This window comes from Oryza sativa, chromosome 4 (genome assembly GCF_034140825.1).
Source record: "Oryza sativa Japonica Group chromosome 4, ASM3414082v1".
Taxonomy (NCBI): domain Eukaryota; kingdom Viridiplantae; phylum Streptophyta; class Magnoliopsida; order Poales; family Poaceae; genus Oryza; species Oryza sativa.
The window spans coordinates 8,793,403-8,811,665 of NC_089038.1; the positions used below are offsets into that span (position 1 = coordinate 8,793,403).

General features: G+C 48.0%; 1 non-coding gene across 1 annotated transcript; it reads left to right on the top strand.

The window, feature by feature from the left end:
- Positions 1-14,396: 14,396 nt before the first annotated feature.
- On the top strand, positions 14,397-14,503 carry LOC112938861 (small nucleolar RNA R71). The gene has a single exon (XR_003242181.1). It is a non-coding gene; the product is annotated as a small nucleolar RNA R71 (small nucleolar RNA).
- The last annotated feature ends 3,760 nt before the right edge of the window (positions 14,504-18,263 follow it).

The window sequence follows — 18,263 nt, forward strand, 5'->3', positions numbered from 1 at the left end:
TTCTCTACATAGGTCAAGTCTTCGCGAACTTCAATTTGCTCTGAATCGGCCTGCTCGGACGGCACTCGAAGACATTTCTTGAGTTGCGACACATGGAACACATCATGCACATTGCCCAAGGATGCGGGCAGCTCCAACTGGTAAGCGACTTCTCCGCGTCGAGCAATGATGCGGAAAGGACCCACAAACCTAGGTGCGAGGTTCCCTTTCGTCTGGAACCTGTGTACACCCCGCAATGGCGTGACCCGAAGGTACACAAAATCATCCACTGCGAATTCCAGGTTACGGCGTCGGTTATCTGCATAACTCTTCTGCCGGGACTGTGCCACCTTTAGATTATCCCGAATGGTTCTGACTTTAGCTTCAACTTCTCTCAGGATATCCGTCCCGAACACTTGGCTTTCCCCAACTTGGTCCCACAATAGTGGTGTCCGGCATTTGCGGCCATACAACGCTTCATAAGGTGCCATTTGTATGCTGGATTGGTAGCTGTTATTGTAGGAGAACTCGGCATAGGGGAGACTCTTATCCCAGGTCTTCCCAAAATCTAGAACACAGGCACGGAGCATATCTTCTAGGATCTGATTTAGACGCTCGGTCTGTCCATCGGTTTGCGGGTGATACGCGGTGCTGAAATTTAATCGGGTACCCAACTCTTCTTGGAGCTTCTTCCAGAAGTGAGAGGTGAATTGACTTCCCCTATCAGATACAATTTTCTTAGGGACGCCATGGAGACTCACGATCCTAGCGAAGTAGACTTCAGTTAATTTGTTCCCTCCATAGGTGGTCTTCACAGGAATAAACCGAGCCACCTTGGTTAGTCGATCCACGACTACCCATATAGAATCATATCCATCTTGGCTTTTTGGAACTCCGGTGATGAAATCCATCCCAATTTCATCCCATTTCCATTCTGGTACTTGGAGAGGTTGGAGAAGTCCGGCCGGTCGTTGGTGCTTTGCTTTGACACGCTGGCACACATCACAAAGGGCCACGAACTCTGCAATTTCCCGCTTCATACTAACCCACCAGTATTTCTCTTTCAAGTCTAAGTACATCTTCGTGCTGCCAGGGTGGATGGAATAAGGACTTTCGTGAGCTTCCTGAAGTATCAACTGTTTAAGTTCCTTGTCGTTTGGAACGCATACACGATTTCCGTTCCATAGGGTTCCGTGTTCATCTTCTATGAAACCAACGGCTTTACCCTGTTTCATATTCTTGAGGATCCCATGCATATCTGGATCATTCTTCTGAGCCTCGCGGATTTGATCGAGCAAGGTAGGCTTGGCTTCCAGTGTAGCCAAGAATCCATGGCTAACGATGCTTAGGTTCAGGGCTTCCAACTATTGATTAAGCTCAGGTGGAATGCCACGGACGCCAAGAGTGTTGCAACGGCTTTTTCGACTCAGCGCGTCTGCGACCACGTTGGCCTTACAAGGGTGATAGTGGATTCCCACATCATAATCCTTGATGAGCTCTAACCATCTTCTCTGCCGAAGATTCAGATCCGACTGAGTGAAGATGTATTTCAAACTCTTATGATCGGTATATATTTCGCAGCGATTTCCAATGAGATAATGCCGCCAGATTTTTAGAGCATGAACCACAGCGGCCAACTCCAAATCATGGGTAGGGTAGTTGCCTTCATGGGGCCGTAGCTGGCGTGAGGCATAGGCTACCACATGACCTTCCTGCATTAACACGCACCCCAATCCTTGGCGTGAAGCGTCACAGTACACCAGGAATTCCTTGCGAGTATCCGGTAAGATTAACACTGGCGAGGAAACCAGCTTTTCTTTGAGAGTTTGGAATGCTTTCTCGCATTGAGGGCTCCACACAAATTTTTCTTCCTTCTTCAGCAACTGCGTCATGGGTCTGGCAATTTTGGAGAAATTCTCGATGAATCTTTGGTAGTATCCTGCCAAACCCAAAAAGCTGCGAACCTGAGTGACTGTCTTGGGTTGCTTCCAATCAGTGACGGCGGTCACCGTTTCGGGATCCACAGCAACTCCTTTAGCAGATATCACGTGCCCTAAGAACTTGACTTCGGACAATCAGAACTCACACTTGCTGAGCTTGGCATACAATTGGTGCTCCCGGAGCTTTCCCAACACTAAACGGAGATGCTGCTGATGGTCTGCCTCTGATTGTGAGTACACCAGTATGTCGTCAATAAAGACCACAACAAACTTATCCAGGTATTCCATGAACACTTTGTTCATTAAGTTCATGAAGAAGGCAGGAGCATTGGTTAGACCGAATGACATTACCATGAATTCATACAGTCCGTATCGCGTGGTGAATGCGGTCTTCGGGATATCTTCTTCACGGATGCGCAACTGGTGATATCCGGAACGAAGATCAATCTTGGAGAATACAGTGGCACCTTTAAGCTGATCGAACAGATCATCGATCCGGGGAAGAGGGTACTTGTTTTTGATAGTAACTTCATTGAGAGCTCTGTAGTCAACACACATTCTCTTTGTCTTGTCTTTCTTCTCCACAAAAATCACGGGAGCACCCCAGGGGGAAGTGCTCGGCCGTATATACCCCTTTTCTTTCAACTCTTCCAACTGTCTCTTAACTTCGGCCAGTTCATTTGCTGCCATATGGTAGGGTCGCTTGTACAGAGGAGTGGTTCCTGGAGCAAGATCTATCCGGAACTCAATCTCTCGCTTGGGCGGCATACCGGGTAGTTCTTCCGGAAACACATCTCCGAACTCACTGACGATGGGTATTTCTGGCAATCCTAGCTGATGAAGTACTGAACTGCCGGCGGAAGTTGGGGGTGCAAAGAAAACAACCGGTTGATCAGGGCCCCGATACAGAGTGACAGTGCGCCTTGCGCAATCCACTACTCCTTGGAATTGAGCCAACCAATTCATCCCGAGGATCACATCCAAGTTCTTGGTGTCTAGAAGAATCAAATCCGAGGGGAAAGGAATTCCCTGGATTTCTATAGGAACGGCAGGGCTATAATACTTTGCTGTCATAACCCCTCCAGGGGTGGTGATGAGCAGAGGGTTCCTAAGCCTTTCTACCCCCAGCTGATTTCTCCCCACGAATGGCACAGATATAAATGAGTGGGAAGCTCCAGAGTCGAACAAAATGGTAGCAGGGATGGAATGAATGAGGAACGTACCAACGATGACGTCTGGAGTTGTCAGCATATCCTCGGCAGTCACGTGGTTCACACGGCCCCGAGTGACATCCTTACCACCGTTGTTGGGGCGGGGAGGCGCTTGACCTTGTTGGCGCCTCGGCTTTGGGCATTTATCCGCAAAGTGCCCGTGCTCGAAGCAGTTGAAGCACAGACGCTGTTGACCTTGAGCATCCCTGCGGCCTTGTCCAGGCTGCACGGCTGGTGCAGGAGGGTGGGGTGCACGGGTCCCTTGCTGATTCTGTTGCTGCTGTGGCTGTAGGACGCGCACCACGAATTGAGGTCGGGGCGCGGAGCGAGGTTGTTGCTACTGCTGCTGCGAGGAGGATCCCCCTGGATAGGGATTGGTGTAGCGGATCCTTTGGTTAGCCCCCTGTTGGTTGCGGAAATTCGCCAAGCGACGCTTGTGCGACTCCAATTCCTTGTGCTTGGCTTCCAGGCGAATGCTCTTGTCTACTAGGCGCTGGAAATCAGGATAGTCCCCGGAGACCAGACGCATAGACAGCTCAGGGTCCATCCCTGCTAGGGATTTCTCCTGCTTCTCCTCATCTTCACGAACATCCTCTGGGGCGTACCGGGCCAAATTATTGAACTCGTGCAAATACTCCATCACGGAGCAGTTGCCTTGTTTCAACTCCCGAAATTCCCTCTTCTTAAGGGCCATGACTCCGGCGGGCACATGGGTCCTCCGGAAGGCGGCGGCGAAACGGGCCCAAATGATAGGCTGTCCCTCTGGCTGCGTAGCCTGGAAGTGGTCCCACCATAGAGATGCGGGCCCCTGCAGTTGGTGAGCGGCGAAGATGACTTTCTCCTCATCATTGCACTGTACGGTGTCTAAGTTTTTCCCTACGGCATGCAACCAATCCAAAGCATCAACAGGGTTATGGGAGCTAGAGAAGGTAGGCGGGCGGATGCGGAGGAACTCGGCAAGCTTAGAATGCTGCGGGGGTGGTGGTGGGGGTGGAGCATTGTGTTGCGGCGGATTCTGGATGTGGTGGAGGAAAGCAACCATCATGTTGGCTTGCTGGGCGAGGATTTGGGTGAGGATGGGGTTGGTGTCTTGTGGCGGTGGTGGTGGCTGGGGAGGAGGTGGAGGTGGGCTGCCATGGTTGTTGTGGTTGCTGCCTTCAGGATGACTGCCCTCACCAGTCACCAGTAGCAGCGCTTCTCCTGGTTGTCACCATCTGAAAATCCCACACAGAACTAGCAAACAGAGAGAGCTGACTATTGAAACTAACCACCCACGACTACCATAATTCTTGAATTTATTTCTGCTATTAAATTGGTTCATTAAGGTTCAAGTTGCTTATGCAAATAAAATAAAGACAGGCTCCGACACAGTTATACCACACACCGGTATAACCATGCCCCACACGACTCAAGCAGAAAAACAAACGAGAAGAACACACGCGCGAGCCTACTAGCTGCTCGTCTACTTCTGCGACGGGCCAGAGCGGAAGGTGAGCAACAGCACATCCTCCGTGCTACCAACGCCAGAGGCTTCCTCCTCCTGAGGAACCAAGGGCGCGGGCTCCGCGCGAGGGGTCTCCACGAAGCAAGTCCATGCCAAGGACTGACGAACCAGCTCAGGCCTGGAGGTACTCTTGTGGGCAGTGATCTTCAGGCTGCGGCAGACGCGGCGACGCTTGGGGCGACAGACCTCTCCCTGGGCGATCTTGAGCTGACACAACTGTGCCTCCACCGCGTCCAAGTCCTTCTTCAGCTGCAAATTCTCCTGACGCAGCTCCAGGATCTTCATGTTGTTCTCGACCAACCCGCGGCGCACCATATGATGGAAGTCGATACGGGCCGCGTCGTACTCCTCCACCATGCGCGCCAGGTACATGATGGTAGCGTCATCCTCCGAGCTAGCATCCCTGAAGGTGGCGTAATCGCGGGCTCCTCCTCGACGAGGGTGGTAGCGGTAGGGCGAGTGCTACAGCTCGTCCGGATAGCGCTGGTGAAGAGTGCCGATGGCGAGGAGCGCGGCGTTCTGGCAAGCGGCGGGGAAAGAATCTCCATCCGTGGTGATTTGTCACGCCCTAAAAATTCAAAATATATAAATTGTTGTTTAATTGGAATTTTTTAGAAATGATTTTAACAGCCTAGAAGAGAAGATCTAATTTTAATTAATAAATTCCAATATAAAATGGGGCCAGATAAAATTTCATTAAATACTTTGCTTAATTCTATAATTCCTAGATTTTTCTGGGATTTATTTGAGCTAAGGAAGTATTTTTAATAAATGGAATTGCATTTCATGAATAATTTAAATTGAAAAAGGTTTTTAAAAGTCTCTTTTGGCTTTGGGCCGAAAGTCGGCCCAAAACCCTTCTCTCTCTCTCTTCGGCCCAGTCCGGCCCAGTCCGTAGCCGCCCGCGCTCGCTGACAGGTGGGGCCCACCTGTCAGGCCTGTCGTCTACCTCCGGCCGCCGCCGCCCGAACCCTAGCGCCGCGCCGCCGTCGTCTCCTTCCAAATTCGGCCGATCCTTTCCTTCTCCGGCCGAATTGATAGAGGGGAAATGATCTTCGGGATCTCCTCTACCTTTTCTCTTTTGGAATCTTTGGCTAAATCGGTTTGGAAATCGATGGATTCGAGTTCGAATCGGATTCGTCTCTCTCCTCCGAACCCTAAACTTTCCATCTCGTCGCCGGCCGCCGTGGGCCTTTGCCGCCGCCTCCTAGCCCCTTTAAAAGGTTCCCCGGTGTCTCCTCTACCCGTCGCCACCCTCGCCTTCGACTCTCGTCGTCCGTAGCGCCCTAGCGCCGTGTAACCTCGAGCCGCCGTCGCCGCCGTCGCTCCAGCCGTGCGCCGGCGCCGTTCCGGTCGTCGTCGTCGCTCGGGAAGATCGCCATCGTGGTCGCCAAGTCGTCGCCGTCCTCGTCCGCTCCTTCGCCACCGCCGAAGACCGCCGGAGCACCGCCGCCGTCGTCAAGCCGAAGGTCGCCGCCGCTTCTTCCTCGTCGCCGTCGCCGTCCGTTGCTCCTCCGCCGTTTCTTTGGTCACCGGTGGGTTCGCCGTGCCGTCCGCTACCCGTTGGTGCCCTTCGTTCGTGCCGAAGCGCCGCCGTTCGCCGGCGAGTTTGCGCGCCCGAGCCGCCGAGCCGCCGCCGATGCTGACGTCATTGACGACGTCACCGCTGACGTCATCGTGGCCGTCTGCCGTGAGCCGGTCGTGGACCGTTCGATCTCGGCCGTCCATTTTGGATCAAGTCGATCTCGGCCGTCCGTTCGCGTGAACCGTCGCCCGTGCGCCCGGTCCACCGAAACCCTAGCCGCTGACGCAATAAACCTTCTTTTCCTTTTCAAAAATAATTCATTATTGCGTCATAATTCAATTAAAATCTATATAAGTGTTTTAATCCGATTAAATCTTCAAAAATTCATAACTAATTCATCTTAGCTCCGATTTAGTTGGTTCAAGTCTCTAAATTTTTCTAAAATTGAGATCTACATGTTAAAAATATCCACATGTACTGTTCATGCTTGCTTATGTGTTGTTTTGGTGATTTTGCTTCTTTCTGTTTAGATTTCGTCGTTTCCGGAGAGTCCGTTTTCGCCGGAGAAGAGTTTGAAGAGTTCCAAGGCCAGCAAGGCAAGTCACACAGATCCCAAACAACCCTTTGAGCATGTTGATCCTATTTAAAGCTATTGTTTCTATTTAACTATTGCATTTATTTTCGAATGTCATTGGGTGGAATTAACCTATTCTTTGTTATAGCCCTTTCGTTCTTGATTACTTTATTCCTTGATACCTTGGGTTATTATAACTTGATCTAGTTGAGCTTTATATATTGGTTCAGCTAGATATTAGATGTGATTGCTTAGCCATGCTTAGAAACATTAGCACACTATTGGGATAACTTATGACTCACTATTATTTCATGATCTCTTACTGATAGCTCACGATGGTCAATCGTGATTGGTTAATTAATTAATGTGCCAACTAAAACTTGATAATGGTGGGTTGTGAGCAGATGGTTTTGATGGTCGTGCTCATGACAATTAAGGACCGGTTCACGAGTTTCGGTTGTGAAACATTTACCGTGCCAACCACAAGCCAGCGTGGGCAACGGCTTTACCTTTTGTATAGCATGGTTCATTGCGGAGCACCAGACTGAGAAGTGGCGGAGATAAGCCCACGGGGGTTCGCTGGGGAGTCCATACCTTGTTTATAAGGGGGTGACTATGATCCGGGAGTGGTGCACTGTGGTGGATTATGTTGTACGAGAGGTAATGTCACAACTCTTTTCCGAGGTACCGTGGTGGTATTGAGGCACATGGTGACATGATGTGGGGTTGTGTCTTGTGGGTACTGTGGTACACCTCTTATCAGAGTAAAACTATTCGAATAGCCGTGCCCGCGGTTATGGGCGGGTCTAACAATGTCTTTCGTGATTAGTCTCACCCTTCTCACCATATTAGAAGATGCTATAACTGGTAATAATTTGATTAGCTCCTGGTTTGGAATGGTATATTCCTGGTTTGGAGATAGATCTGTACAGCTGGGTTTGGTTGTTCAGAATGGTTGGGCCTATACAACAGGGTATGTTGTATAGTGTTGGATTAATATTGTTTAATTATTACTCAACGGTTTTATTAAATTCTCAAATGTTTGCTAAATGCTGCTTTTGCAAATGAAAACCTATTATGCCATCCTTTGTTATCTTGAGCACTTGCATATTTGCTGCGTGGCTTGCTGAGTATGTCATATACTCACCTTGCAATCATTCATCAGAGGAAGAGTTCTACAATGATGCTGATGGTGTGGAGGATTAGGTGTAGCCTTGGTCAAGCTGCTTGTGGAGTGGAGCCGTCTGCGCCGTTTATTTTATTTTCCGCTGCTTAGATCTTTATTGATTGAGAGGAACTATCTACCTCTGTAATGACTTTTTATTCGCTTCTTAATTAGAGTAATAATTGTACTCTATTATCAATTTGTTATTGTGTGCCTCGGCTGATTCCTGGACGAGGGTTCACACACATGTAAGCGTTTGGAATTTTGGATAGAAATTCCGGGCGTGACATGATTGCCAAAGAAGTCCTCTCGGGAGAGCCGGTGAGGATCACCGCGGTGACCTCCCAAGCGGCGCGGGGCTCTGCATCGTCACCATCCTGCTCCGGAAGCTTCTTGCCCTGGTAGTCCACTCCATGCGGATACCCCAGGACAACGCACAAGCCCCGCAGCTCTAAAACAAAGCCAGTCAAGTCCAGACCACGACGGTTGAGGGTGTCGGCCATCTACAAACAATAGCAAAAGAGAAAAGCAACATTTTAAAGATCAGCTTTTGACAATAAATGAAGCAGCAGGACAGAGGGAGACTAAAGGATTTTCACAAGTAAGAAAGGTTTTTTTTATTTCGAAAATATTGCTAAGGATTGGGATCTAAGACTCGTCCTAGGGTCAAGGAGTGTCACGCCCGGAATTTCTATCCAAAATTCCAAACGCTTACATGTGTGTGAACCCTCGTCCAGGAATCAGCCGAAGCACACAATAACAAATTGATAATAGAGTACAATTATTACTCTAATTAATAAGCGAATAAAATGTCATTACAGAGGTAGATAGTTCCTCTCAATCAATAAAGATCTAAGCAGCGGAAAAATAAGATAAATGGCGCAGACGACTCCACTCCACAGGCAGCTTGACCAGGGCTACACCTAATCCTCCACACCATCAGCATCACTGTAGAACTCCTCCTCTGATGAATGATTGCGAGGTGAGTATATGGCATACTCAGCAAGCCACACAGCAAATATGCAAGTGCACAGGATACCAAAGGATGGCGTAGTATGGTTTCATTTGCATAAATAGCATTTAATAAACATTTCAGAATTTAATAAAACAGTTAAGTAATAATTAAACAATATTAATCCAACGCTATATAACATACCCTGTTGCATAGGCCCAACCATTCTGAACAACCATCCCGGCTGCACAGTTCTATCTCCAAACCAGGAATTAACCATTCCAAACCAGGAGCTAATCAAATTATTACCAGTTATAGCATCTTTTATTATGGTGAAAAGTGTGAGACTAATCACGAAAGACATTGTTAGACCCGCCCATAACCGCGGGCACGGCTATTCGAATAGTTTTACTCTGGCCAGAGGTGTACCACTGTACCCACAAGACACAGCCCCACAACATGTCACCATGCGCCTCAATACCACCACGGTACCTCAGAAAGGAGCTGTGACAGTACCTCTCACACAACACAATCCACCACAGCGCACCGTTCCTGGATCATAATCACCCCCTTATAAACAAGGCATGGACTCCCCAGCGACCCCCGTGGGCTTATCTCCGCCACTTCTCAGTCTGGTGCTCCGCAATGAACCATGCTATACAAAAGGTAAAGCCGTTGCCCACGCTGGCTTGTGGTTGGCACGGTTAATGTTTCACAACCGAAACTCGTGAACCGATCCTTAATTGTCATGAGCATGGCCATCAAAACCATGTGCTCACAACCCACCATTATCAGGTTTTAGTTGGCAATTTAATTAATTAACCAATCATGATTAACCATCATGAGTTATCATTAAGCCATCATTAAATAATAGTGAGTCATAAGTTATCCCAATAGTGTGCTAATGTTTCTAAGCATGGCTAAGTAATCATATTTAATATCTAGCTAAACCAATATATAAAGCCCAACTAGTCAAGTTATAATAACTCAACGTATCAAGGAATAAAGTAATCAAGAACAAAAGGGCTTTAACAAACAATAGGTTAATTCCACCCAATGACATTCGAAAATAAATGCAATAGTTGAATAGAAACAATAGCTTTAAACGGGATCAACATGCTCAAAGGGTTATTTGCGATCTACGTGACTTGCCTTGCTGGCCTTGGAACTCTTCAAATTCTTCTACTGCGAAAACGGACTCTCTGGAAATGTCGGAATCTAAACAGAAAAGGGCAAAATCACCAAACAACACATAAACAAGCATGAACAGTACATGTGAATATTTTTAACATGTAGATCTCAATTTTAGAAAAATTTAGAGACTTGAACCAACTAAATCCGAGCAAAGATGAATTAGTTATGAATTTTCAAAGATTAAATCGGATTAAATCATTTATTTAGATTTTAATTGAATTATGACGCAATAATGAATTATTTTTGAAAAGGAAAAGGGAATTATTGCGTCAGCGGCTAGGGTTCGCGGTGAACCGGGTGCACGGCGGCGGCTCACGGAAACGAACGGCCGAGATCGATTCATCCAAAACAGACGGCCAAGATCCATCGGTCCATGACCGGGCCACGGGGAACGACGACGATGACGTCAGCGGTGATGTCACCACCGGCGGCGGCTCGGGCGTGCATGCTCGCCGGCGAACGACGGCACTACAGCGCGAACGGAGGGAACCAACACGTAGAGGGCGACGCGGCAAACTCACCGGTGACCAAAACAACGGCGGAAGATCAACGGACGGCGACGGCGTCGAGGAAGAAGCGGCGGCGACCTTCGGCTTGACAACGGCGATGGTGTTCCGGCGGTCGACAGCGACGGCGGAGGGGCGGACGAGGTCGGCGACGGCTTGGCGATCACGATGGTGACCTCCCCGAGCGACGACGACGACCGGAGTGGCGGCGGCGCACGGCTGGACGAACGGCGGCGACGGCGGCGCTAGGCTACACGGCGCTAGGGCTCTACCGGCGACGAGAGGCTAAGGCGAGGGTGGCGGCGGGTAGCGGCGGGCTTGGGGGTCAATTTATAGGGGTTAAGAGGCGGCGGCGAAGGCCCACAGCGACCGGCGACGCGAAGGAAAGTCTAGGGTTCGGAGGAGAGAGATCGATCCGAATCAAACTCGAATCCACGGATTTTCAAACGATTTTAGCCGACGATTCCAAAAGAGAAAAGGTAGAGGAGATCCCGAAGATCATTTCCCCTCTATTGATTTCACCGGAAAAGGAAAGGGGCGGCCGAATTTAGAAGGAGACGGCGGCGGCGCGGCGCTAGGGCTCGGGCGGCGGGCGGCCGAAGGTAGACTACGACCTGACAGGCGGGCCCCACCTGTCAGCGTCCGAGGGCGCGCGCACGCGGCTGCTGCGGGCGGACTTTGCCGGCTTGGGCCGGGGAGAGAGAGAGAGAAGGTTTTGGGTTGACTTTCGGCCCAAAGCCAAAAGAGGATTTTAAAAACCTTTTTCAATTTAAACTATTCATTAAATGCAATTCCATTTATTAAAAATACTTCCTTAGCTCAAATAAATCCCAGAAAAATCTAGGAATTATAGAATTAAGCAAAGTATTTAATGAAATTTTATCTGGCCCTATTTTATATTGGAATTTATTAATTAAAACTAGATCTTCTCTTCTAGGCTTTTAAAATAAATTCTAATAATTCCAATTTAGACAACAATTTATATATTTGGGATTTTTAGGGTGTGACAAGAAGGAGGCTCTGATACCAACTTGTCACGACCGGAAATAACCCAACGGGCGTTCCTTACGTGCGTGTATTATTCCTTGTCCCAGGAGGCAAGGTACACCAAAAGTTGATACAATACAGAGTTTAACAAGCGGAAGCGTAAATAGTTATTTTATTACATGGGCGGCGAGGGCCCATCACACACGAAGACAAACGAAAAACAACGGAAGACTAGGGCGACGACCACAGGCGCTTGACGGCAGGCACGACCACACTAAAGCCTTCATCTTCCAGGAACTCCTCTTCTGGGATTGGGAAAAGTTGAGCAAGACTGAGTACAACCACCGTACTCAACAAGACACACCAATAAGTGCAGAATAAATGCAAGGGAGGACAAGGGAGCCATAATATAGGGGGTTAGGGTTTGTAGTAAACAGCATTAAAAGTCACTTAGTTGCTCAAAGCTACTTTGTAAACACGATCCTAGAGCTATGCAATATTATTAATCAAGGCCGTGAACCAACACGAACCTACCTTAACCCAAGGCCTACGATGATTTGGACCGAACTGGCAACCCGACCCTGGGTCCCAGCTCGTCCCAAGCCAACCCAGGCCAACCATTCCACATTTTAGTTGTTAAGCAGGTTTTAAGAATTAAAACACTAACTTGGGTACATTGCTCGGCTTGCCCATAACCGAGGGCGCGGCTGTTCGAATAGGTTATACTCTGATCAGAGGTGTACATCTTTACCCACAAGACATGTCTTCCTCACGTGTAACCACGTGCCACATACCACCACGGCATACGAACGGAAGACATGACATAGTTTCCAACCCATCCTAGCCATAGACAAGAGTACCGACCCAACCCTACCTACGGCCGGAACCTCCGGGACAGGTAGGCAGGACTGAGCCCCTAGCAGCAGGACACCAGCCCTGTGCCATGACATCTCGACTACCAGGCCGCAGCTCGTGTAGCCTTCATTTGCCCTAGAAATGTCCATCGACCCCCGACTTCGTCCATCTCCATCCGTGTACTTTTGTTTATAACCAGACTGAGCCACAAACTAAGCCTTACCCACTAGACATGTGGTAGTACGGTAGTGCTTTTCAACAGAGGCCCGAAGACCGGTCCTTATGTGGCCGAGGTGCTACTATCAAAACCATGCACCCCGAGCCCAGCCTAAAACCATTTTGAGGATTTTGAATAGAGGGGGAGGTGTGAATCCGATTCCACAATAATCCAACCATTCCATAGTGTCCAGGTGACATGAATATTCCCAAAGTCTAGAGTTCAATATGTTCAAGGATGATGTGACTTGCCTTGCTCGCTTTCCCAAACGTCGGCTTCAACCTCCACGTAGAGCGGATCTTCCGAAGCTGCAGCGTCTACACGACCAATGAAAAGGAAAAAGGCTTTTACTCTAATAAACTCCATATAACAAGTAGGAACAAAGCACAAAAATGGGTTCTTGACTTCTTAAGAAAAAATTAGAGACTTGAACGGTCCAATTCCGAGTTCAAATGACCAACTTAGGGCCATTTGAAGTTTATATGCTCTTTAAGTGAATATTTGCGAATTTCTTCATTTAAATTTTAATTTAGAAAGGATTTATTGCGTCAGCCGAGGGGAGAGGGCGCGCGGACCGGTCCACGGGAGTGGGGCCCACGCGGCAGCCTCACGGTCCACGGTGGACCGGGTGCACCCGGGCTCAGACCGGCCGGCGCCGTGGGCCCCACGCATCAGCCACACCCAAGGGCGCGGGCGGCTGACGGCCGGGCCCCACGCGGCAGCCGCTCGGCGTGCCCGAAGGCGGCCACGTCGGCGCGACCGGTGGGAGGGAAAGGGGGACACGAGGCGGCGGTCCACGGCTCACCCTAGGTCGACGGCGATGACGAAAAAGGCGGACGGAGCGGAGGAAGGCGGCGGTACGGCTCGGGTCGACGGGGAGGGCGGCGCTCTGGCGGTCAGCGAGCTCGACGAGGGGGTGCACGGGGACGGCGACGGTGCGGCGAAGCCGGAGGAGGCGACGCCGGGGTGGGAAACGGTCCCGGCGAGCGGAGAAGGCCGGCCGGAGGTCGTCGGCGACGGAGGAGAGAGAGGGCGACGGCGCGAGCTCGATTCCGGCGAGGAGACGGTGTGGCAAGGGGCGGAAACGGGCGAGGGAGGCGCGGGGAGGGTTTAAATAGGGTTGGAAGGGGGAGAGGGCGGCCGGGGAAGGAAGGAAACCGGCTGGGAGGTCCGGCCGCCATCAATGGCGCCGGCGAGATTTGCAGGAGCAAATCCGGCCGTTTGAATGCAAGAGAGAGAGGGAAAAATGGGGGGAAAGGGAGAGGGGATCACGGGGAGTAATTCCCCCCTATTGATTTCACGCGGGGATGACGGGAGGCGGTGGGATTCGCGGCGGCGGCGGCGCTAGGCGTGGGCGAGGCGGCGGGACGAAGGAGATGACGGGTGGGCCCCACCCGTCAGCGAGGGTGGCGGGCGGGCCCGCCCGTCAGCGACGCGCGCGCGGGGAGAGGCCGAGTGGGCTGCGGGGGAAGAGGAGAGAGGGGGAGGGAAGTGGGCCGAGCCGGCCCAAGAGAGGGAGAGAGGGTTTTTAGGGTTTTTCTTTTTATAAAACCTTTTCAACTTTGTTTATTTCTTAATAATTATTATTTGTGCTCTGAAAATTCCACTAAAATTTATTTACACATTTTAGGCTTTTAGGAAATATACAAAAATCCTCTAAGCCTTATTTGACTTTTACTTCGCACATTTTAATTTTTGGAGGCTTTCTCGAGGATTTTAATTATTCTAGGCATAATTTAAAGGATATATTTTAGGGTCGTTTTGGGACGTGACACAGCCAATCGTCCATCCCATGATGAGGACAGGCGGCTATGTACTCCTGCAGTCGTTCCTATGCTTCTGGAATAGATTCGTCCCTTGTTTGCTGGAAACTTGAAGTCCTTCCACGAAGGGCATTGGTTTTTCCCATCGGGAAGAATTTCGAGAGGAATGTCGTAGAGCATTTGTCCCAGGTATTGACAGCAGCACGGTTGGCACAGAAATACTGCTTCGCTCTCCCGAGGAAGGAGAATGGAAACAGCCGCAGCCTGACAGCGTCTGGACTGACGCCCTTGATGGTGTACGTGCTACAGATCTCCAGGAACTGTTGTAGATGAGCATTGACATCCTCATTAGTCTTGCCACAGAATGGGCTAGCCTGTGCCATCGTGATGAGGCTGGACTTCAAGTCGAAATCCACGTCTCCCATGTTGATCTGCGGCCCAATGGCCACATTGTCAGCAGAGGGAGCAGCAAACTCGCGGAGAGACTTGTTAGCCATAGTCTTCTGCGGAGCAACGACTCACGGCCTGACGCTCCGGAAGAAAGCTTTGTACGACTGGTTTCTTTGTCGGTAGAGTTTTCTGCGGAGCAACGACTCGCGGCCTGACGCTCCGGAAGAAAGCTTCTGGATTTTCTTTGAAGTTTTCCGGCAAGTTGAAACCAGTCATGATCTACCCTGATTTCACAACAAAAAGTGAAAACAAACAAGGATAGCCTGCAAAGGAAAATGATTATATAGAGGTAAATATAAAGTATTAGTTCAGGAAATCTATATTATGAATCTTCCCCGGCAACGGCGCCAGAAATGCTTGTTGGTATTTCTTAACGACATTACTAGAAATATAATTTCCAGCAATGACGCATAAATACTTCTGGTATATTATGGTTACAGAGTTCATCCGCAAGCGCACGGATATACCATTGTAGCATTTCACCCGAGAGTATTCCAAGGGTATCATATTAATTTTATCCCGTGGGAAGATCATGTAGAGAGAACTTGACTAATAATTTATATATTACTTGTGATAATCATATTCTAAGCAGGGGTTAAGATAATCCAAGGGTAGAGTGACACACAAGCATTAGCTACTCATTCCCATAATATATTATCTGAGCTAAGTGGAAAGAAAAGAAAAAGAAAATCTATTCCTATACTTGTAATATACACAGTATACATACATTTTAGTTAACCGATATACTAGCTAATACCCTCTATCTGATACCCTCCTGCTACTTCGAGAAGCCACCCCTGACTACCGAGTTCCTTATGACAGCCCATCATGACCATACAACCGGGGTTAAATACGGAGGAATACCCTCCCCAGGGAATTAACTTAGGATGATATACCGGCGCGGAGGAATACACGTACTGAGCTGTCACCATCACCAGCCCGCCTGTCATCCGCAATATATAATCTCAAATAATGATATCCCGTAATCTAGACACCACGCCTAAACTACCAGATACTACTCTAATATCATCGTCATGACATAGAGTAATTGTATATGTAAACATTATACCCGCACCAAAGCATCTCCCAGATAAGCTAGCCGTATATTCAGTATAACATGAACATAATGTAAAGTAGGCATTCATATACTCGGAAAGTATTTTAATACCATAAATGTATATAGAAGAGTATTCTAATAAAAGTACAAAGCTTACAAAAGAGAAGAGGAAAGCTACTAGAGCCATACCCGAACTCTTCCGAAGGCTTCCGGACTCCTGATTTCTACTCTATTCCTATTCCACCAGCTAGATACTACTAAACTAAACTTGAGAGAAATGAGAGAGCTATTGCTTGAGGTGTGTGTGTGAAGTGAGAAGAGAAGCTCCTTTTATAGGCAGGTAATGATGGTTGTAACGGTTGGAATGGTCGGTAATACCCTCCAACCGTTATTGGGGATCAATCCCAGCCGTCCATCCAAACCCTGCATCCATCGGCGCCATGGGAGGTTCGGCCGAACCATGGGCTGGCCCAACCTAGCCCATCTTCGGCTGGCGGCCTACTTTGTTGTCCTCCTCCATAGACTTGTGAATTTTGGCCCAATGTGTCATGTTATTTCTGAGTTCTTAGCCCATTCATACATAAGTCTGGTTCTCGACACCGTCCGATTGATTTATCGTCTGAGTTGATGTCGATTCTCCTCCACTTTATTGTCATTCTTTGCAAAAGGTTAGTATACCTAATACTAGTGGAATATTATTATTCTGAAATATATATGCATTGCAAGCATGACTAGTTCTCCTTTATTTTAGTAATATTGACGGTCGAAACTGATCGATAACGACCGTCAACAGATGCTTAAGAGGTCCGCCTCAAAAAATAGATTTTTTTTATGGCAGACCTCTTAGCGTGGCCACCAGCGAAAATCGGTTTTCGCTGGCGGTCCATGGCCCCCCACCCCTCGATATGTTTTTGCTGACGGTTTTCGCGTGTGGCCGCCAGCGAAAATAATAGGCCAACGCCATGAAAAATCGTTTTTCTAGTAGTGAGTGCTACTAGTGTTGTTCGCGAATCTGGTTCCTTTCTCATTTTTCTAAGAACAAGTGTATATATCACAATAACCAGTTGGTAGAACCAAATTCAGAGAAGAACTTGCATTAATAGCTAGGAACAATTTTACCTAATAATTAAGTTCACAAACTGTCACCGCTAAAAATTTACTAGTAATTTCCAAACTAATTTGTGCATTAAATCGTCGTCCAGGAATCAATTGAAGTATACAAATATGCAATTTGAATATACGAAATCAATTGAAGTATACAAATATGCAATTTGAATATACAATTCCAACATAACTAAAGCGATAAATACTTACAAAAGAGGCTCTTTGTCTGCAACATGAAGAAAACTGCAACGGAAAAGAGAATCTTGAGAAGCTTCAACTCCACTCCCACAGGTATCTCGACTGGGATATAAACCAGATGTCTTCTCCTTTGAAATCCTTCTTCAATTGAGATTGATGATTATTGCAAGGTGAGAATATGGAATACTTAGCAAGCCACATGGCAAGTATGCAAGTGCACGGGATAACAAAAGGTGACAATAATAGGGCTTATTTGCAAAGACAGTATTTAGCAAATTGTTAAAATTAGTAAAACAGTAGAGTACTTAAATATCAATATTAAACAACTCTGAATACCATGCCAATGCAGCACAGGCCCAAACCATTCATACAGGTTGTACAGGTACAACCTTCATACAGGAACTAACCATTCCATACCAGGAGCTAATAAATTATAATCAGTTACCAATTTAATATCATTAATCAATAAGTTTAGACTAATCATGAAAAACATTATTAGGCTCGCCTATAACCGCAGGCATAACTATTCAAATAGTTTTACTCTAGCCAGAAATGTACCAATGACCAATGTACCCACAAGACACATCCTCATAACATGTTGTCATGCCCTCAGTATCACCATGGTATCTTGAAAAGGAGTTGCGACAGTACCCTCTGCATAACACAATTCAATATAGTGCACCGTTCCCGGTTCATAATCTCCTCGTGACCCCATGCACTTTATCTCCACTTCTCAGTCTGTTGCCCCCCAATGAACCATGCCATACAAAAACTATAGCCGTTTCCCACGCTAGCTTGTGGTTAGTCCTCTTAGCGCTTCACAACAGTAGCTCACGAAACCAGTCTTTTAATTGTAATGAGCATGACCATCAAAACCACGTGCTCACAACCCTCCATTAATTAGGTTTAGTTGTCAAATTAATTAACCAATCACAATTAGCCATCATGAGCTACCATCAAATAACCATCATTAAGTAATAGTGAAGCATTCGTTATCCCGACCATGTACTAATGTTTCTAAGCATGGATACCCATATATAAAGTACAAGGTAGTCAATTTATAACCCAAAGGGTACTCAATG